The 14,801-nt window shown below is 38.1% G+C and overlaps 1 pseudogene; it reads right to left on the bottom strand.

Moving 5' to 3' along the window:
- Positions 1 to 267: 267 nt before the first annotated feature.
- LOC125921585 (glyceraldehyde-3-phosphate dehydrogenase-like) lies at positions 268 to 1,418 on the bottom strand (annotated as a pseudogene).
- Between the last annotated feature and the right edge of the window lie 13,383 nt (positions 1,419 to 14,801).

Here is a 14,801-nt window from a genome sequence, read left to right as displayed (position 1 = left end):
ATTTTTGTGCTAGTTCCATACTATTTTTATTACTACAGCTTTGTAGAATATCTTGAAATCTGAGATTGTTACACCTCTAGATTTGTCCTACTTTTTCAAGATTGCTTTGGCTATTTGGGGGTTTTGTGGTTCCATATAAATTTTAGGATTGTTTGTTCTAGTTCTGGGAAAAATGCTGTTGCTACTTTGATAGAGATTGCATTACATGTGTAGATTCTTTGGGTAGTATAGGTTTTGGTTTGTTTGTTTGTATGGGTATAGTATACTTTATTGATGGTACATGACAAGATAGGGCTCTCCAAGCCCCTCCCCTTCTTTAAGGGTTCTGGGATGGAAACTGTGTAGAGGTTGGGAGATTCTCAGTCTGTTGGGAGATGAGTTGGGGCAAAAACTCCCCACCAGCTGAGGACCTCTCTCTTCCTCTTGCTGGGGTTGGTGGTCTAGGGAACTCTTATTCCTTGGAGGCCAGTTGTTGTAGCCAAATTCATGATCATATCAGGAAATGAGCTTGGGAAAGTGGTTGTTGAGAGCAAATGCCAGCCCCAGCATCAAAGGTGGAGTGGGTGTCACTGTTACAGTCACAGAAGACAACCTGGTGCTTGGTGTAGCCCAGGATGCCCTTGAGGAGGCCCTCTGATGCCTGTTTACCACCTTCTTGATGTCATTGTATTTAGCAGCTTTCTCCAGGCAGCAGGTCAGATCCACTGGTGGGGGCATGGATGATCATGCCAGTGAGTTTCCCATTCAGATCAGAGATGACCTTGCCTACAGCCTTGGTGGTGTCAGTAGAAGCAGGGGTGATGTTCTGGGTAGCCCCTCTGCTATCAAACCAGAGCTTCCCAGAGGGACTGTCCACTGTCTTCTGGGTGGAGGTGACAGTATGGACTGTGGTCATATGTCCCTCCATGATGCCAAAGTTGTGGATGACCTTGGTCAAAAGAGCCAAGCCATTGGTAGTGCAGGAGGCATTACTGAAAATCTTGAGGGTGTTGTCATATTTTTCATGGTTCATGCCCATCACAAACATGGGGGCATCAGCAGAAGGGACAGAGATGTTGACTGTCTTGGCCCCACATGTCAAGTATTCTCCACAATGATGAAGACACCACAGCCTTCTCCACAGTGAGGAAGACACCAATGGATTCCACAACATACTCAGCACTAGCATCACTCCATTTGATGTTGGCAGGGTCTCATTCTTGCAATATGGAGATGGGCTTTCCACTGATGACAAGTTTCTCTCTCTCAACCTTGATTGTGCCACTGAATTTGCTGTGGGTGGACTCATACTGGAACATATATACCATGTATATAAGGTCAATGAAGAGGTCATTGATGGCAACAATATCCACAGAGTTAAAAGCAGTCCTGTTAACCGAACACCCAATATGGGCAAATCCATTTACCTTCACCATTATGTCTTGGGGACATGGCTGGCACTCTACCATGAGATGCAACTATCTGTCAAGTGGAGAGAAGCATACAGCCTGCCTAGTATAAACATTGTAACAATATTTGTGCTCCCAGTCCATGAGCATGGAGTATCTTTCCATTTGTTTGTGTCATCTTCAATTTTTTTCATCAATATTTATAGGTTTCAGAGTATAGGTCTTTAACCTCTTTGGTTAAGTTATTTCTATGTATTTTATTATTTTGGTGCAATCATAAATGGAATTATTTTCTTAATTTATCTTTCTGCTACTTCATTGTTAGTATATAGAAATGTGACATATTTCTGTACATTTATTTTGTACTATGTGACCTTACTGAATAAATTTATCAGTTCTAGTTTTTTGGTTTTTGGTGGTTTTTTTTTTGGTGGAGTTTATACGGTTTTCCGTATACAGTATTTGCAAATAGTGAAAGTTTTACTTCTTCCTTACCAATTTTGATGCCTTTTATTTCTTTTTGTGCTCTGATTACTGTGGCCAGAACATCCAATATTATGTTGAATAAAATTTTTGAGAGTGGACATCCTTGTCTTGTTCCTGATCCTAAGGGAAAAGCCTAAAAATTTTCACCATTGAGTGTGATGTAAGTTGTGGGTTTTTCACATACGGGCTTTAATATGTTGAGGTATATTCCTTCTAAACCTACTTTGTTGAGGGTTTTTATCATGAATTGATATTGTTATTTGTCAAATGTTTTTACTGCATCTATTAAAATGATCATATCATTCTTATCCTTTCTCATGTTGATATAATATATAATGTTGATTGATTTGCAACTTTGACCCACCTTGCATCCCAGGAATAAATTCCACTTGATCATGATGAATTCTTTTTTAAATGTATTGCTGGATTCATATTGCTAATATTTATTGAGGATTTTTGCATCTAAGTTCATTAGAGATAGTGGCCTGTAGTTCTCTCTCTCTCTCTCTCTCTCTCTCTCTCTCTTTTTCTTTTTGAGGGGTGGGGTGTATTTATCTGGTTTTGGTATAAGGGTAATTCTGGCCTCCTCACAGAATGAATTTGGAAGCTTTCCTTCATCTTCTATTTTTTATAGTAGTTTGAGAAGAATAAGTATTAATTTGGTAGAATTCATCTGTGAAGCCATGTGGTCCTAGACTTTTGTTTGTTGGGAGTTTTTTTTTTTTTTTTTTTTGATTACTGATTCAATTTCATTGCTGCTAATCAGTCTGTTCAATTTTTCTATTTTTTAAAGGTTCATTTATTTTTGAAATAGAGGAAGAGTGCAAGCAGGGGAAGGGCAGAGAGAGAGGGAGACCGAGGATCCAAGGCAGCCTCCATGCTGACAGCAGAGAGCCCAATGTGGGGTTTGAACCCATGAACAGTGAGATGATGACCTGAGCCAAAATCAGACGCTTAAAACCAACTGAGCCACCCAGGTGCCCCAAATTTTCTATTTCTTCCTGATTCAGTTTTGGGAAGGTTATATGTTTCTATAAATTTATCCATTCCATCTAAGTTGTCCAATTTGTTGGCATATAATTTTTCATAATATGCTCTTATAAGCCTTTGTATTTCTGTGTTGTTGGTTGTTCTTTTTCCTCTTTCATTTCTTGATTTTGTTTATTTGAGTTCTTTCCCTCTCTCTCTCTCTTTCTCTCTCTCTCTTTTATGAATCTGGCTAAAGGTTTGTTAATTTTGTTGATCTTCTCAAAGAACCAGCTTCTGGTTTCATTGATCTATTCTATTGATTTTTGAGTTCTTGCTTCATGTATTTCTGCTCTAATATTTATTCTTTCCTTCCTTCTACTGGTTTTGGGGTTTTGTTTATTCTTTTTCTAGATCCTTTAGGTATAAGATTAGGTTGAGATTTTCCTTGCTTCTTGATCTAGGCCTGTATTGCTGTAAACTTCCTTCTTACAATAGCGTTTGCTGCATCTCAAAGATTTTGGTACATTGTGTTTTCATTTTCATTTGTCTCCATGTATTTTTTCATTTCCTCTCTTTTTTTTAAGAGAGAGAATGGGGGAGGGGTAGAGAGAGAGAGAGACAGAGAATCTTAAGCAGGCTTCATGCCCATCATGGTGCCCGAGGTGGGACTCCATCTCACAACTGTGAGATCATGACCTGAGCCTAAATCAAGAGTCAGAAGTTTACCCAACTGAGCCACCCAGGTGCCTCTCATTTCCTCTTTGATTTTTTGGTTGACCCATTCATCACTTAATGGCATGTTATTTAACCTCCATGTATTTGTGGTCTTTCTAGATTTATTCTTGTGGTTTACTTCTAGTTTTGTGGTCAGAAAAGATGCATGGTATGACTTTGATCTTTTTAAATTTTTTGAGATATGTTTTCTGGCCTAATATGTGATCTATTCTGGAGAATGTGCACTTGAAAATAGTGTATTCTTCTGTTGTTTTAAGATGGAATGCTCTGAATATATCTGTTAGGTCAATCTGGTCCAATGTGTCATTCAAAGCCACTGTTTCCTTATTGGTTTTCCGTTTGAATGACCTATGCATTGATGTAAGTGGGGTGTTACATTTGTTGTTACTATTGTTATATAACTATCAGTTACTTCATTATTTTTATTAATAACTGTTTTCAGAACTTTGAATGTATCATACCACTCTCTTCTGACCTGCGAAGTTTCTGCTGAAAAATCAGTTGATAGCCTTGTGGAGTTTCACTTGTATGTAGCTTTTTTTTCTCTTGCTGCTTTTAACATTCTCTATCACTCCTTTTTGCCATTTTAATTACTATATGTCTTGGTGTGGACCTCCTTGGGTTAATTATGTTGAGGGCTCTCTCTGCTGACTAGGTCTGGATGTCTGTTTCCTTCCTTAAGTTTGGGAAGTTTTCTGCTGTTATTTATTCAAATATATTTTCTATCCCCTCTTCTCTCTCATCTCTTTCTGAGATCCCTATAATGCAAATGTTTTACACTTAATGGTGTCACTGAGTTCCTTTAATCTATTTTTACTTTTTATTATTCTTTTTTCTTTCTCCTGTTCAGCTTGATTATTTTCCATTACTCTAGCCTCCAGGTAGCTGATCCATTCTTCTGCTTCCTCTGTTCTACTATTTATTCCATCTAATGTATTTTTTTTTTAATTTTAGTTATTGAGTTCTTCATCTCTGATTGGTTCTTTTTTATATTTTCTGTCTCTTTGTTGAGGGTCTCACCGAGGTCCTCCATTCTTTTCTCAAGTCCAGTGAGTATCTTTATGACTGCTACTTTAAAGTCTCTAGCAAACATATTAGTTATCTCCATTTCTTTTAGCTCTCTTGCTGTTATTTTGACCTGTCTTTCATTTGGGATGTATTCCTCTATCTCCTCATTTTTTCAACTCTCTATGTCTGTTACTAACTGCTAGGGAAGTCAGCTACTTCTCCTGCTCTTGAAAGTAGCAGCCATATGAAGGAGAGCTCTTATAGTGCCCTACAGTGCAATATCCCCTGTTCATCAGAACCTGGAGCTTCGGGGGTGTTTCCTACGTGTGCTGTGCACACCCTATGTGGATGAGCCATGTTTACCTTCAGTTCAGTCATCTGCAATGGTTCTGTTTGGCTGTTGTGGGCAGGGTTTTGTTCCTGTGCTGTAAATGAGCCAGGTTGAGGCCATCTTGGGCTTCAGTTGGGCCAGATCAGGCATTTTTCAGAGCTGTAGTAGTGTGAAATTGCAGGGTGTTCTCCCTGTGTTGTTTCCTGAGAGGCTTTCATTGGTGGAAGGTGCCTACAGTCAGACCAAATATCTGCCACTAGCCCACTGTTGGGGCCACATTTGGACTGGTATTTGTGTTTATCTTTCTTTTTTTTATTTTTATTTATTTTTTTTTAGTTTGTTTATTTATTTATTTATTTATTTTTTATTTTTTAATATATGAAATTTACTGTCAAATTGGTTTCCATACAACACCCAGTGCTCATCCCAAAAGGTGCCCTCCTCAATACCCATCACCCACCCTGCCCTCCCTCCCACCCTGCCCTCCCTCCCACCCCCCATCAACCCTCAATTTGTTCTCAGTTTTTAACAGTCTCTTATGCTTTGGCTCTCTCCCACTCTAACCTCTTTTTTTTTTTTTTTTCCTTCCCCTCCCCCATGGGTTTCTGTTATGTTTCTCAGGATCCACATAAAGCTGTCATAATCAAGTCAGCATGGTATTGGCACAAAAACAGACACATAGACCAATGGAATAGAATAGAAACCCCAGAACTAGACCCACAAACGTATGGCCAACTCATCTTTGACAAAGCAGGAAAGAACATCCAATGGAAAAAAGACAGTCTCTTTACCAAATGGTGCTGGGAGAACTGGACAGCAACATGCAGAAGGTTGAAACTAGACCACTTTCTCACACCATTCACAAAAATAAACTCAAAATGGATAAAGGACCTGAATGTGAGACAGGAAACCATCAAAACCTTAGAGGAGAAAGCAGGAAAAGACCTCTCTGACCTCAGCCGTAGCAATCTCTTACTCGGCACATCCCCAAAGGCAAGGGAATTAAAAGCAAAAGTGAATTACTGGGACCTTATGAAGATAAAAAGCTCTGCACAGCAAAGGAAACAACCAACAAAACTAAAAGGCAACCAACGGAATGGGAAAAGATATTTGCAAATGACACATCGGACAAAGGGCTGGTATCCAAAATCTATAAAGAGCTCATCAAACTCCACACCCGAAAAACAAATAACCCAGTGAAGAAATGGGCAGAAAACATGAATAGACACTTCTCTAAAGAAGACATCCGGATGGCCAACAGGCACATGAAAAGATGTTCAACGTCGCTCCTTATCAGGGAAATACAAATCAAAACCACACTCAGATACCACCTCACGCCAGTCAGAGTGGCCAAAATGAAGAAATCAGGAGACTATAGATGCTGGAGAGGATGTGGAGAAACAGGAACCCTCTTGCACTGTTGGTGGGAATGCAAATTGGTGCAGCCGCTCTGGAAAGCAGTGTGGAGGTTCCTCAGAAAATTAAAAATAGACCTACCCTATGACCCAGCAATAGCACTGCTAGGAATTTATCCAAGGGATACAGGAGTACTGATGCATAGGGGCACCTGTACCCCAATATTTATAGCGGCACTCTCAACAATAGCCAAATTATGGAAAGAGCCTAAATGTCCATCAACTGATGAATGGATAAAGAAATTGTGGTTTATATACACAATGGAATACTACGTGGCAATGAGAAAAAATGAAATATGGCCTTTTGTAGCAACATGGATGGAACTGGAGAGTGTGATGCTAAGTGAAATAAGCCATACAGAGAAAGACAGATACCATATGTGTTTATCTTTCTTATCCCCAGTGCAGGAGTCATTTTGGAGTGTTGCTAGCCCTTATCAGTGCTGCTTGCACACTGCCAGGCTTGTGGCATGATTTTATATGGACTCATGCCAGGGGTATGTTGTGGAGGAGATGTCCACGGGAGAAGGCAGGGCTATGACACCTGTTCCAGCAAGGGCCATGACCATCCACTGTGAGAGGGGTCCTGCAGTTGCCTGGAAAACTTCTGCTGAGGCCTGGCTGGAAGGGATGATGCATTGAAGAGTGCAGGGGAGGGACATGGTATTATCAAGCTAGGTAGAGAGTTTTCATGTTGTACTGGTTCTCACAGGTATCCTTGTATCTGTCCAACTGGAGGAAGAGAGATGGCAGCAATCAGCTCTTTTGTTCTTGGAGAAGTCTTCCTAAAATCCCTGTCCCTCCAGTGTAAGTTTTGAGATTAGTAAACAAATCTCCCTCCTGTATGCCCCAGGTATTTTTTCAAACTGCTGCTTCTGTGCTTTATCTCAGCAAGCTCTTTTATGCTGTCTCTTTAAGGGCTGGGAATCAGTTTCTCCTTGCCTTCTGGCTCTCCCAGAGAAGAGCCCACTGGTTTCTAAAAATCCAGGTGTTAAGCCCCACTGATTGTAAGAATTTGCAATGTTAATCCCCTCTGGTTTTCAAAGCCAAGTGTTAGGAGATTCATCTCTCCAGTGCAGGTCTCCCATGCCTGGCGTGCAGATGTGAGTTTTGCTCCTCTCCTTTCCCTGTGATTACAATGTCCCTCCCTCCTTGAGTTCAGTTTGGCTCCTGACTGCGTTTCTGCCCTTCCTACACTCTTCAGTGTTGCCTCTTTTCCACATTTAGTTATGGAGAGTCTATCCTGCCAGTCTTTCCATTGTTTTATAGGTTATTTACACTGATGTGGGTGTTATCTAGGTGTATCTGTGGCACAGGACGAACATTAGGATCCTCCTACTCTCCCATCTTCCCTGGAAGTCCTCTCGCTTTTATAGCAATTATTGAGTTATTCTAAGGTTATTCGTTTTCTTGCCTTTGAACATAAGCTCTTTGTAGGTGTTATACTTAACCTCATGCGGTGTGTGTATTTGTGATGCTTTTCAAAGTGTTTGCATGTAGTAATTTACTTTTCATATCTGTTGGACACATGAATAAATGCATGGAACAATCTCATACTGCGAAACACATTTTTTGCTATGTGCTTTTTTACAAGTGCCTTGTGTGATATGTAGAACTACTTTATTTTTCAGATGGGGAAAGTGAGAATGACATGGGGAGGTAACTGTCTTCTTACTCTTTTTTCATGTTCTATTTTTCTTTTCAGATAACCACAATAATTTTTCAAGAAGGGAAAGAATATTTGAGCAGTGATGGTCATTCACAACTCATATCTATTCTCCATTTCTTCCCATCTCATTAAGATAACTTTAAGATAAGATTATCAAATATATTTGACTTTTTAAAGCATGATTTCCTTGTCATTTTCACAGAATTAAAAAAAGGTAAAACAGAATTAAAGTAGATTCAATCTTCTATTTCAGTTTATTTGGGGCTCAATTTAAGATACTTCAACAAATACATATATTTTTTAACTAAAGATCATATTCAGCTGGAGGCTTCCTTAAGTTATTCATTGGCATGAACACCAGTAATGCAGAACTAGCATTTTCCACATCAACTGTTAAAATAAAATTTAATTATTTTGAACATATACATCTAATGTCTTCTGCACATTCTATATTTATGTAAACAATAATGTACTTTTTATGAAATAATATTTATAATTATAAATGAAAGGTTTATTTAAGAAAAATGAGAGTTTGCAATGACAATATTTGAACAAAGTTATGCAATATGTTCAGTGTCTACTGTCATCTGTATCCTTTCCCTTGGGTATAGATGTATAGCAGCAAATGACATAATGATATAGTACTTTGGAGGGGTTTTACTTATTATTTTTGCACACACTGTGTAATGAGCCAAAAGTTATTACAATCCCTTCCTCTGTTTCCTCCCTTTATTACAAAGATAGCAAAGAGACTGTAGAACCACTTAGAAAGCTTATTAAGTCACAAAATCCTGATTCAGATCTGGGATAGAGATAAGAATTTCCCTTTCTATCATAATCTTAAGTGATCATGTTGATGCTGGTCTAGGGAACACAAACCACTGCTTTACAACAGAGACTAACAAGCTACATTTATTTACTTCAGTGTCTATGTGACCTTGCATACCTCAAGGGGGGGAGTGAGTTATGCTGTAATAACAGTTGCCTAATATAAGTGGCTTAAAAAATGAAGAACCATCTCTCAACTCAGGATTCATATATGAGGAAAGTCATTGTGAACTCATGGGTTCTCACTCCAGGAACCAGGCATATATAGTTGTTATCTGGAGTCTTCGGCAGACAGTAACAGAGGGGGAAAAATGTGACAACTTCTACATTGGGATCATAAGGTACAGCTCAGAAATAACATATATCATTTTTACTTAAATTTCCTTGACCAATGTAAGTGACTTGACAATTTCTGAAGGACAGAGGAGGTGAGAGGAAGATACTTAGAAAGAAATGAACCTGAATGGTAGCAAACAGCTATAAGGCCCATTCTTACCAAAATGATATAATAACAAGTCATTGAGTGAGTGCTTCCTTGGGAGGAATAGACTTGGAGAAATGCCCTTTCTGAGTTCCACCCTCTTTGACATACACTTTTTATTTTTTAAACTGGAATGTAGCTGTGATTTCTGGAGGTACAGCACCCATACTGAGGTCAGAAAGATGAGTAAGATAGAGCCTACCAGACAAACCCAGCCCAGCATCTGTTTTTGTAAATAAAATTTTATTGGAACATAGTCACACTCATTTATTTTTGTATTGTCTATGGTTACTTTCACACTACAAAGGCAAAGTTAAATAGTGGCAACAGAGACCTTATAGCCCCAAACGCCTAACATATTCTCTGGCCCTTTACAGAAAAAGTTTTTCAACTCCTATACTAAGGATTACAGAGCATAAAGATAAACAGAACTTGGATCCTTGATGACATCCTTGATCGCTTATATTACCGTGGATTGCCTTTTCTAGAGCTTTTTTTTTTCTTTAAACAAGAGAAATATTAAGCCTTATTTATTCAGTCCAGGCTAGCAGAATTTATTACTCACAACTGAAAGCATTCTTAACTGCCATATCCCTACAAACATCCTGAGATGCTAAAACACTAGGCATTATCCAAATTTTCATATGGTAAACAGACCCATAGGTAAAAGGATTTGCTTAAGCTCATGTAGCTACCTATTTGGCTGAGTCAGTTCTATATAGCCAGGAATACAGGTCCCCAGGTGAGCACGCCATGTAGATGCATTGCAGTCTTATTTTTTTATTACATTTAGCAAAATTTTGGGAAATGCATCATCATGCTGGATAAGTTATAATAAACACAAAATCATCATAGTGACAACAAGTTTGGAAGAGATACTTTGATGTAAACACACTGGAATTCCTATTTTTAATTTTGGGTGAAAGTATAAGATTAGAATATAAACAATAATTAATTGTCTGGATATAGAAAAGTACAAGGTCTGGGAAATTTATAAAATGGAAACAGGGCACATATTTTTGAAAGTTTAACTTGTGCCAAGGTTTTGCACAGAGAAACATTATTTAATTCTTATAACAACTAATGTGAGTGAAACATATTTGTATGTCCCTTTACACATCAACAACCTGAAGCTCAGAGTTAAAAAGATGTGTTTAAAGTCACACTTGTAGTTTAGAGTGAGGTTCAGTTTAGAGTTCTTATCTCCTAACAGGCCATGTTTTCTGTCTCCCCCTGTGTCTCTGTCTCTGCCTTTCTGTCTCTCCCTTTCAAATACAGCATGGTGTCAGACAGAAGTAAGTGGATATGTCTAGGAAAGCTTTGTCTTTCATGGGTGCTTCACTTTCCTTTTATTTTCTTTCCCTTCCCAAATAGTTACAAGATTTTTCCCCCAGTGTCACCTTCATAGACAGTAATTCTCAAAATGTAGTCCCTGAACCATCATCATCACTATTACTAGAAACTTGTAATGCAAATTCTTTGTCCCACCCCAGATTTATAGTATCAGAAGAGCTAGAAATCCCAGACCAGAAAGCTGTGTTGTAAAATACCTCGGGTGATTGTGATGCACTAAATGTTGAGAACTACTTCTCTATGGCATTGCCTTCAGGCTCTGATGGCTACCCTCTTACTTCCCTGAGTTCACAGCTGAACAGATCTCTCACCTAAGCATGTGGAGAATGTGAAATATTCTTAGAAGGGAAGAACTCACAGTGTCGTGTACTTTGTCCCTAGAGAGTTTTTAAATCTGGATAAAGGTGATGGTGTTCTGATGATGGAAATGTTTAGTTTGAGGTTGTCTCAGTCACTCCAAAAAACATTTTTTTTTACATGACACACACTAAGTCTAGCCATACACCAGTGAAGAAAAGACAGCATTGCTGACTTCATAGAGCTTATCTACTAGAGGAGGAGATAGAGTTTGATGAAAGAATTTGAATCGAGACTTAACTGCAGTGAAAATGAGTGTTGGAAATGTTTGAGGGATGAGTATTTAGGCAGAGAAATAGCAAGTGTGAGGACCTTGTGGTGAGAATGTGATCAGCAAGTCCAGGATGACTAGAATGGAATGAAGAAGGGGAAACATCTAGGAGATGAGGTAGAGAGATATTCTGGAGAAAGATCAAGGATTTGGGATTTTATTTAACTGCGATGAAAAGTCATTAGAAATGACTTCAAGGGATGATATACTGTAATTTACCTTTTAAAAGGATTCTTCTGGGTGCTGAGTGGGAGATAGTCAGACAGTGGGAGGATAGAGTTGGGGAGAACCCTGTAGTTATAGAAATGGGCAGAGAAGTTAAGAGACCACTGCAATAATCCAGGTGGTTCACCGTGAGGTAGTAGCAGTAGACAAGAAGATATGTGGTTGTAATTGGTTTATTTGAACATACTAATAAAAGAATTTCACAAGAGTTCAGGAGTCAGAGTCAAAGAAGTCAAGTTGACAAAGATGCCTCTAAAATGTTTGACTTAAGCAATTGCACCCAATGGTGGGATACCATTTCCTATGTCACGACAACCTGAAGGAGATGCATCCTTTTTTGGGGAAAATATGATAAGAATCTAGAAATCATTTTTGTGTGAGATGAATATTGACATCCAAGAAGATACAGACTCTGGATTTCAGAGGAGAAATTTGGTAACCTTGACAGCCACTGGCAAGGCCAAATAACTTCTCATAGGGTATTGAAAATAGAAAAGGCTGTTTCAGATGGAATGACTAAGCAAAGGAATAATACCAACTCTTGTCCACAAGTAAAAAGAAGGCTCAAAAAGACATGATAGAATGTGAAAAGAGAAAATGGGTGGCACCATAAGATTCTAAGAAAACAGAGTTTTGAGAAGGGTTGATCAACAGTGGCAAATGCAACCAACAGGTCAAGCAAACTACATCTGAAAATAGTTGTTAAAGATAGAGGTCTTTTCTATTTGGTTGTGGAGGTGGGACAAATCAAGTGAGAATTGTATGTTGAGGGAGGGTGGGAGAGAGGAAGGGAGAGACAGGAAAATGAAGAGAGAGACAGGAAATGAAGCTAGACTACTCGTATATTTTTGGTCTTTAATCAACAGTACAAAAATGTTGACAGGATATATATGTTAATGTTTTTATTGATTTTTAAAATAAAATTATATGAAGAAGGCTTTATTTAATAACCTCAGGGAATAGTCTTATATACGTATAGTTCTTATATATAAGACTATATACTATAGTCTTATATACTTTTAAGTTCAATTTTTTTATTTCTGAAATAAGACGAATATAAAACTATGCAGAGGTCCATTATGTGTATTAAATTTAATAATCCAAATGAAGTACAGAGCACATAACTTGAGGAATAGTAGACACTTAACAAATGTTAGTTGTACTTATTTCATAGTATTACTATTAGTATTTGATAGCATTTTTCATTCCTTGTTTCTGCCTCTCCTCCAGGACTATCAATTATCTATAGGCTGTTGATTTATTCACTGGCCATCTCAATCAATCTTTCAACTTTTATAAAAATTCACCTTTTTCCTTTTTCTCCTCATTCTGAGAGTTTCAAATTTGTGAGGTGTACCAATGATTTTATACTTTCAGTGAAGATTCATACTCTGCTGCCTTATTTCTGTGTTTTTCCATCACCATTCATATTTTCTTTGTCCATTTTCATCAGCCTAAATTCTCCTTCTGCCTGTCAGATCCATTTCACAGAAGTCATGTCTTCTTTGATTCTAATGAAGATCTTAAAACAAATTCCTGGAATTTCCTTTTGGATCCTGCAGTAGCACATTTTTCAGAAGTTATGTTATTCTTTTGAGGCTGTTAAAATTTTCTGTTAAAACTCTTGATGATTTTCTGAAGTTTTGTGTCTTACTCATCTTCAAAAAAAGGCCAGGTCTTTGTTACTGGACAACCCTTGCTATTTCTCCCATGCCATTGTAGGTAATTGTGTTACCTTCTTCAAATCTATAGCTGAGGAACAGGTTGATGTGCATAGCTTCTAAATCTCAAGCTGGCTTTCATCCAAAGTACTACTGTACTACTGAGGTGGCATCTTTCCCCACCTCCTTTTGACTGGTTCTTCATTAAGCTAAATTGATATAACCAACACATGAAAAGCAAAATTGCTAGCAAGGATTGCTACTGGTGGCCTGCCCATATCTGTTGACTTCTATGGTACTGTTATCGTGAGGATTATCCCTCCCAATTGTCACATGTCACTTTCAGATTCAATACTTACATAAGAGACTAACTATACAAATGCACTATGACCAGTCTCTATATAAAGATAAAACTCTGGTTCACAGTGTGCAACAACCAACCCAAGAAGCCAAACTACTATCTATAGTGATCCAACTAGGAGGGCAGACTACTATCTGTACTACCAATCCAGGAAGTTGAACAATAACCCCTTGAGCAATCAGCCCAAAGTGGCCAGGACTTCACTGATAATTGGTAGCTTCTCTAATATTTTCTCCCACTTCCAGTTTAGTATTAAACAGATAAAGCCAAATATATAACGAAACCAAAACTTAGGATGTCCTGCTTTTAGCTATCCAGCCTACAACTTCCCTATGCCAATAGCCTCCAATCAGGACATACCTGAAATCTTCCCTTCTATCCACCATTAAGGTTTCCCACTGCACTGCATGCCTTTGAGTCTCTGCTGAATGTAAATGATGGTGGCTGACCCTTTCTGTAGTGAGCTCTAAATAAATAGGTTTTGCTTGCTCTCATTTGAGCGATCTTCATTAATTTTCACTCACTGCCCAGTTGAATTCTGGGCTATCTAGCTTCTACCTACATGAGTAAATATTAATCAACTAATATTTTGGGGAATGATGCATCTTAAGAAGAAAAGCAAGATCTACCATAAGGTAAAATTTGGATAGCTTATTATTATGATTCATTTGCATCACATTTATTAGTTTTTAAAATCAATTTTGGTTTTTGATTTTTTTTTTCTTTATGGATGTCTTAGAAGTTGTGACAGGGTGCTTCATGCTGGCATCTTATAGCAGGAGTAGCCATGCTACTCTTTACAGGTACGTTTTATTACAACACCAGTTCTGACTCACTAAATTCAAGGTTATTGTGTTGCTCAGGCTGACAACTTTGACTCCCTCTCCTACACTTACAAACACACACACACAGTTCCACTAATAAATGAGTCCCATTATCCAGATCATTTTGTTTGTTTTTTTAAAAGTTTGCCCTCAAATGTATACATATTTTAGACAACAGTATTATTTTTCTTGAACTAACCATAAATTGAGTCACTGAACCACCTGGCTATCTGATAAGTCTTCTAATTAAAAAAATGTTTATTTCCCACATTATGCTACTAATTGCTCTGCAGCGTTTATAAATAAATGAGGAGCTAGCACTCACACATATCCCTAAAAGAAGGAAGGCATCAAGCTGTTGAAAAGCAATGAATAGGTCTTCTTTTCAGCTCTTTCCATCAACTGAGAAAAGTTAAGTTTCACAACTTATGTTTGCTGT

This window comes from Panthera uncia, chromosome C2 (assembly GCF_023721935.1).
Source record: "Panthera uncia isolate 11264 chromosome C2, Puncia_PCG_1.0, whole genome shotgun sequence".
In the NCBI taxonomy this organism is placed as follows: Eukaryota; Metazoa; Chordata; class Mammalia; order Carnivora; family Felidae; genus Panthera; species Panthera uncia.
This window is presented reverse-complemented; position numbering and strand designations above follow the sequence as displayed.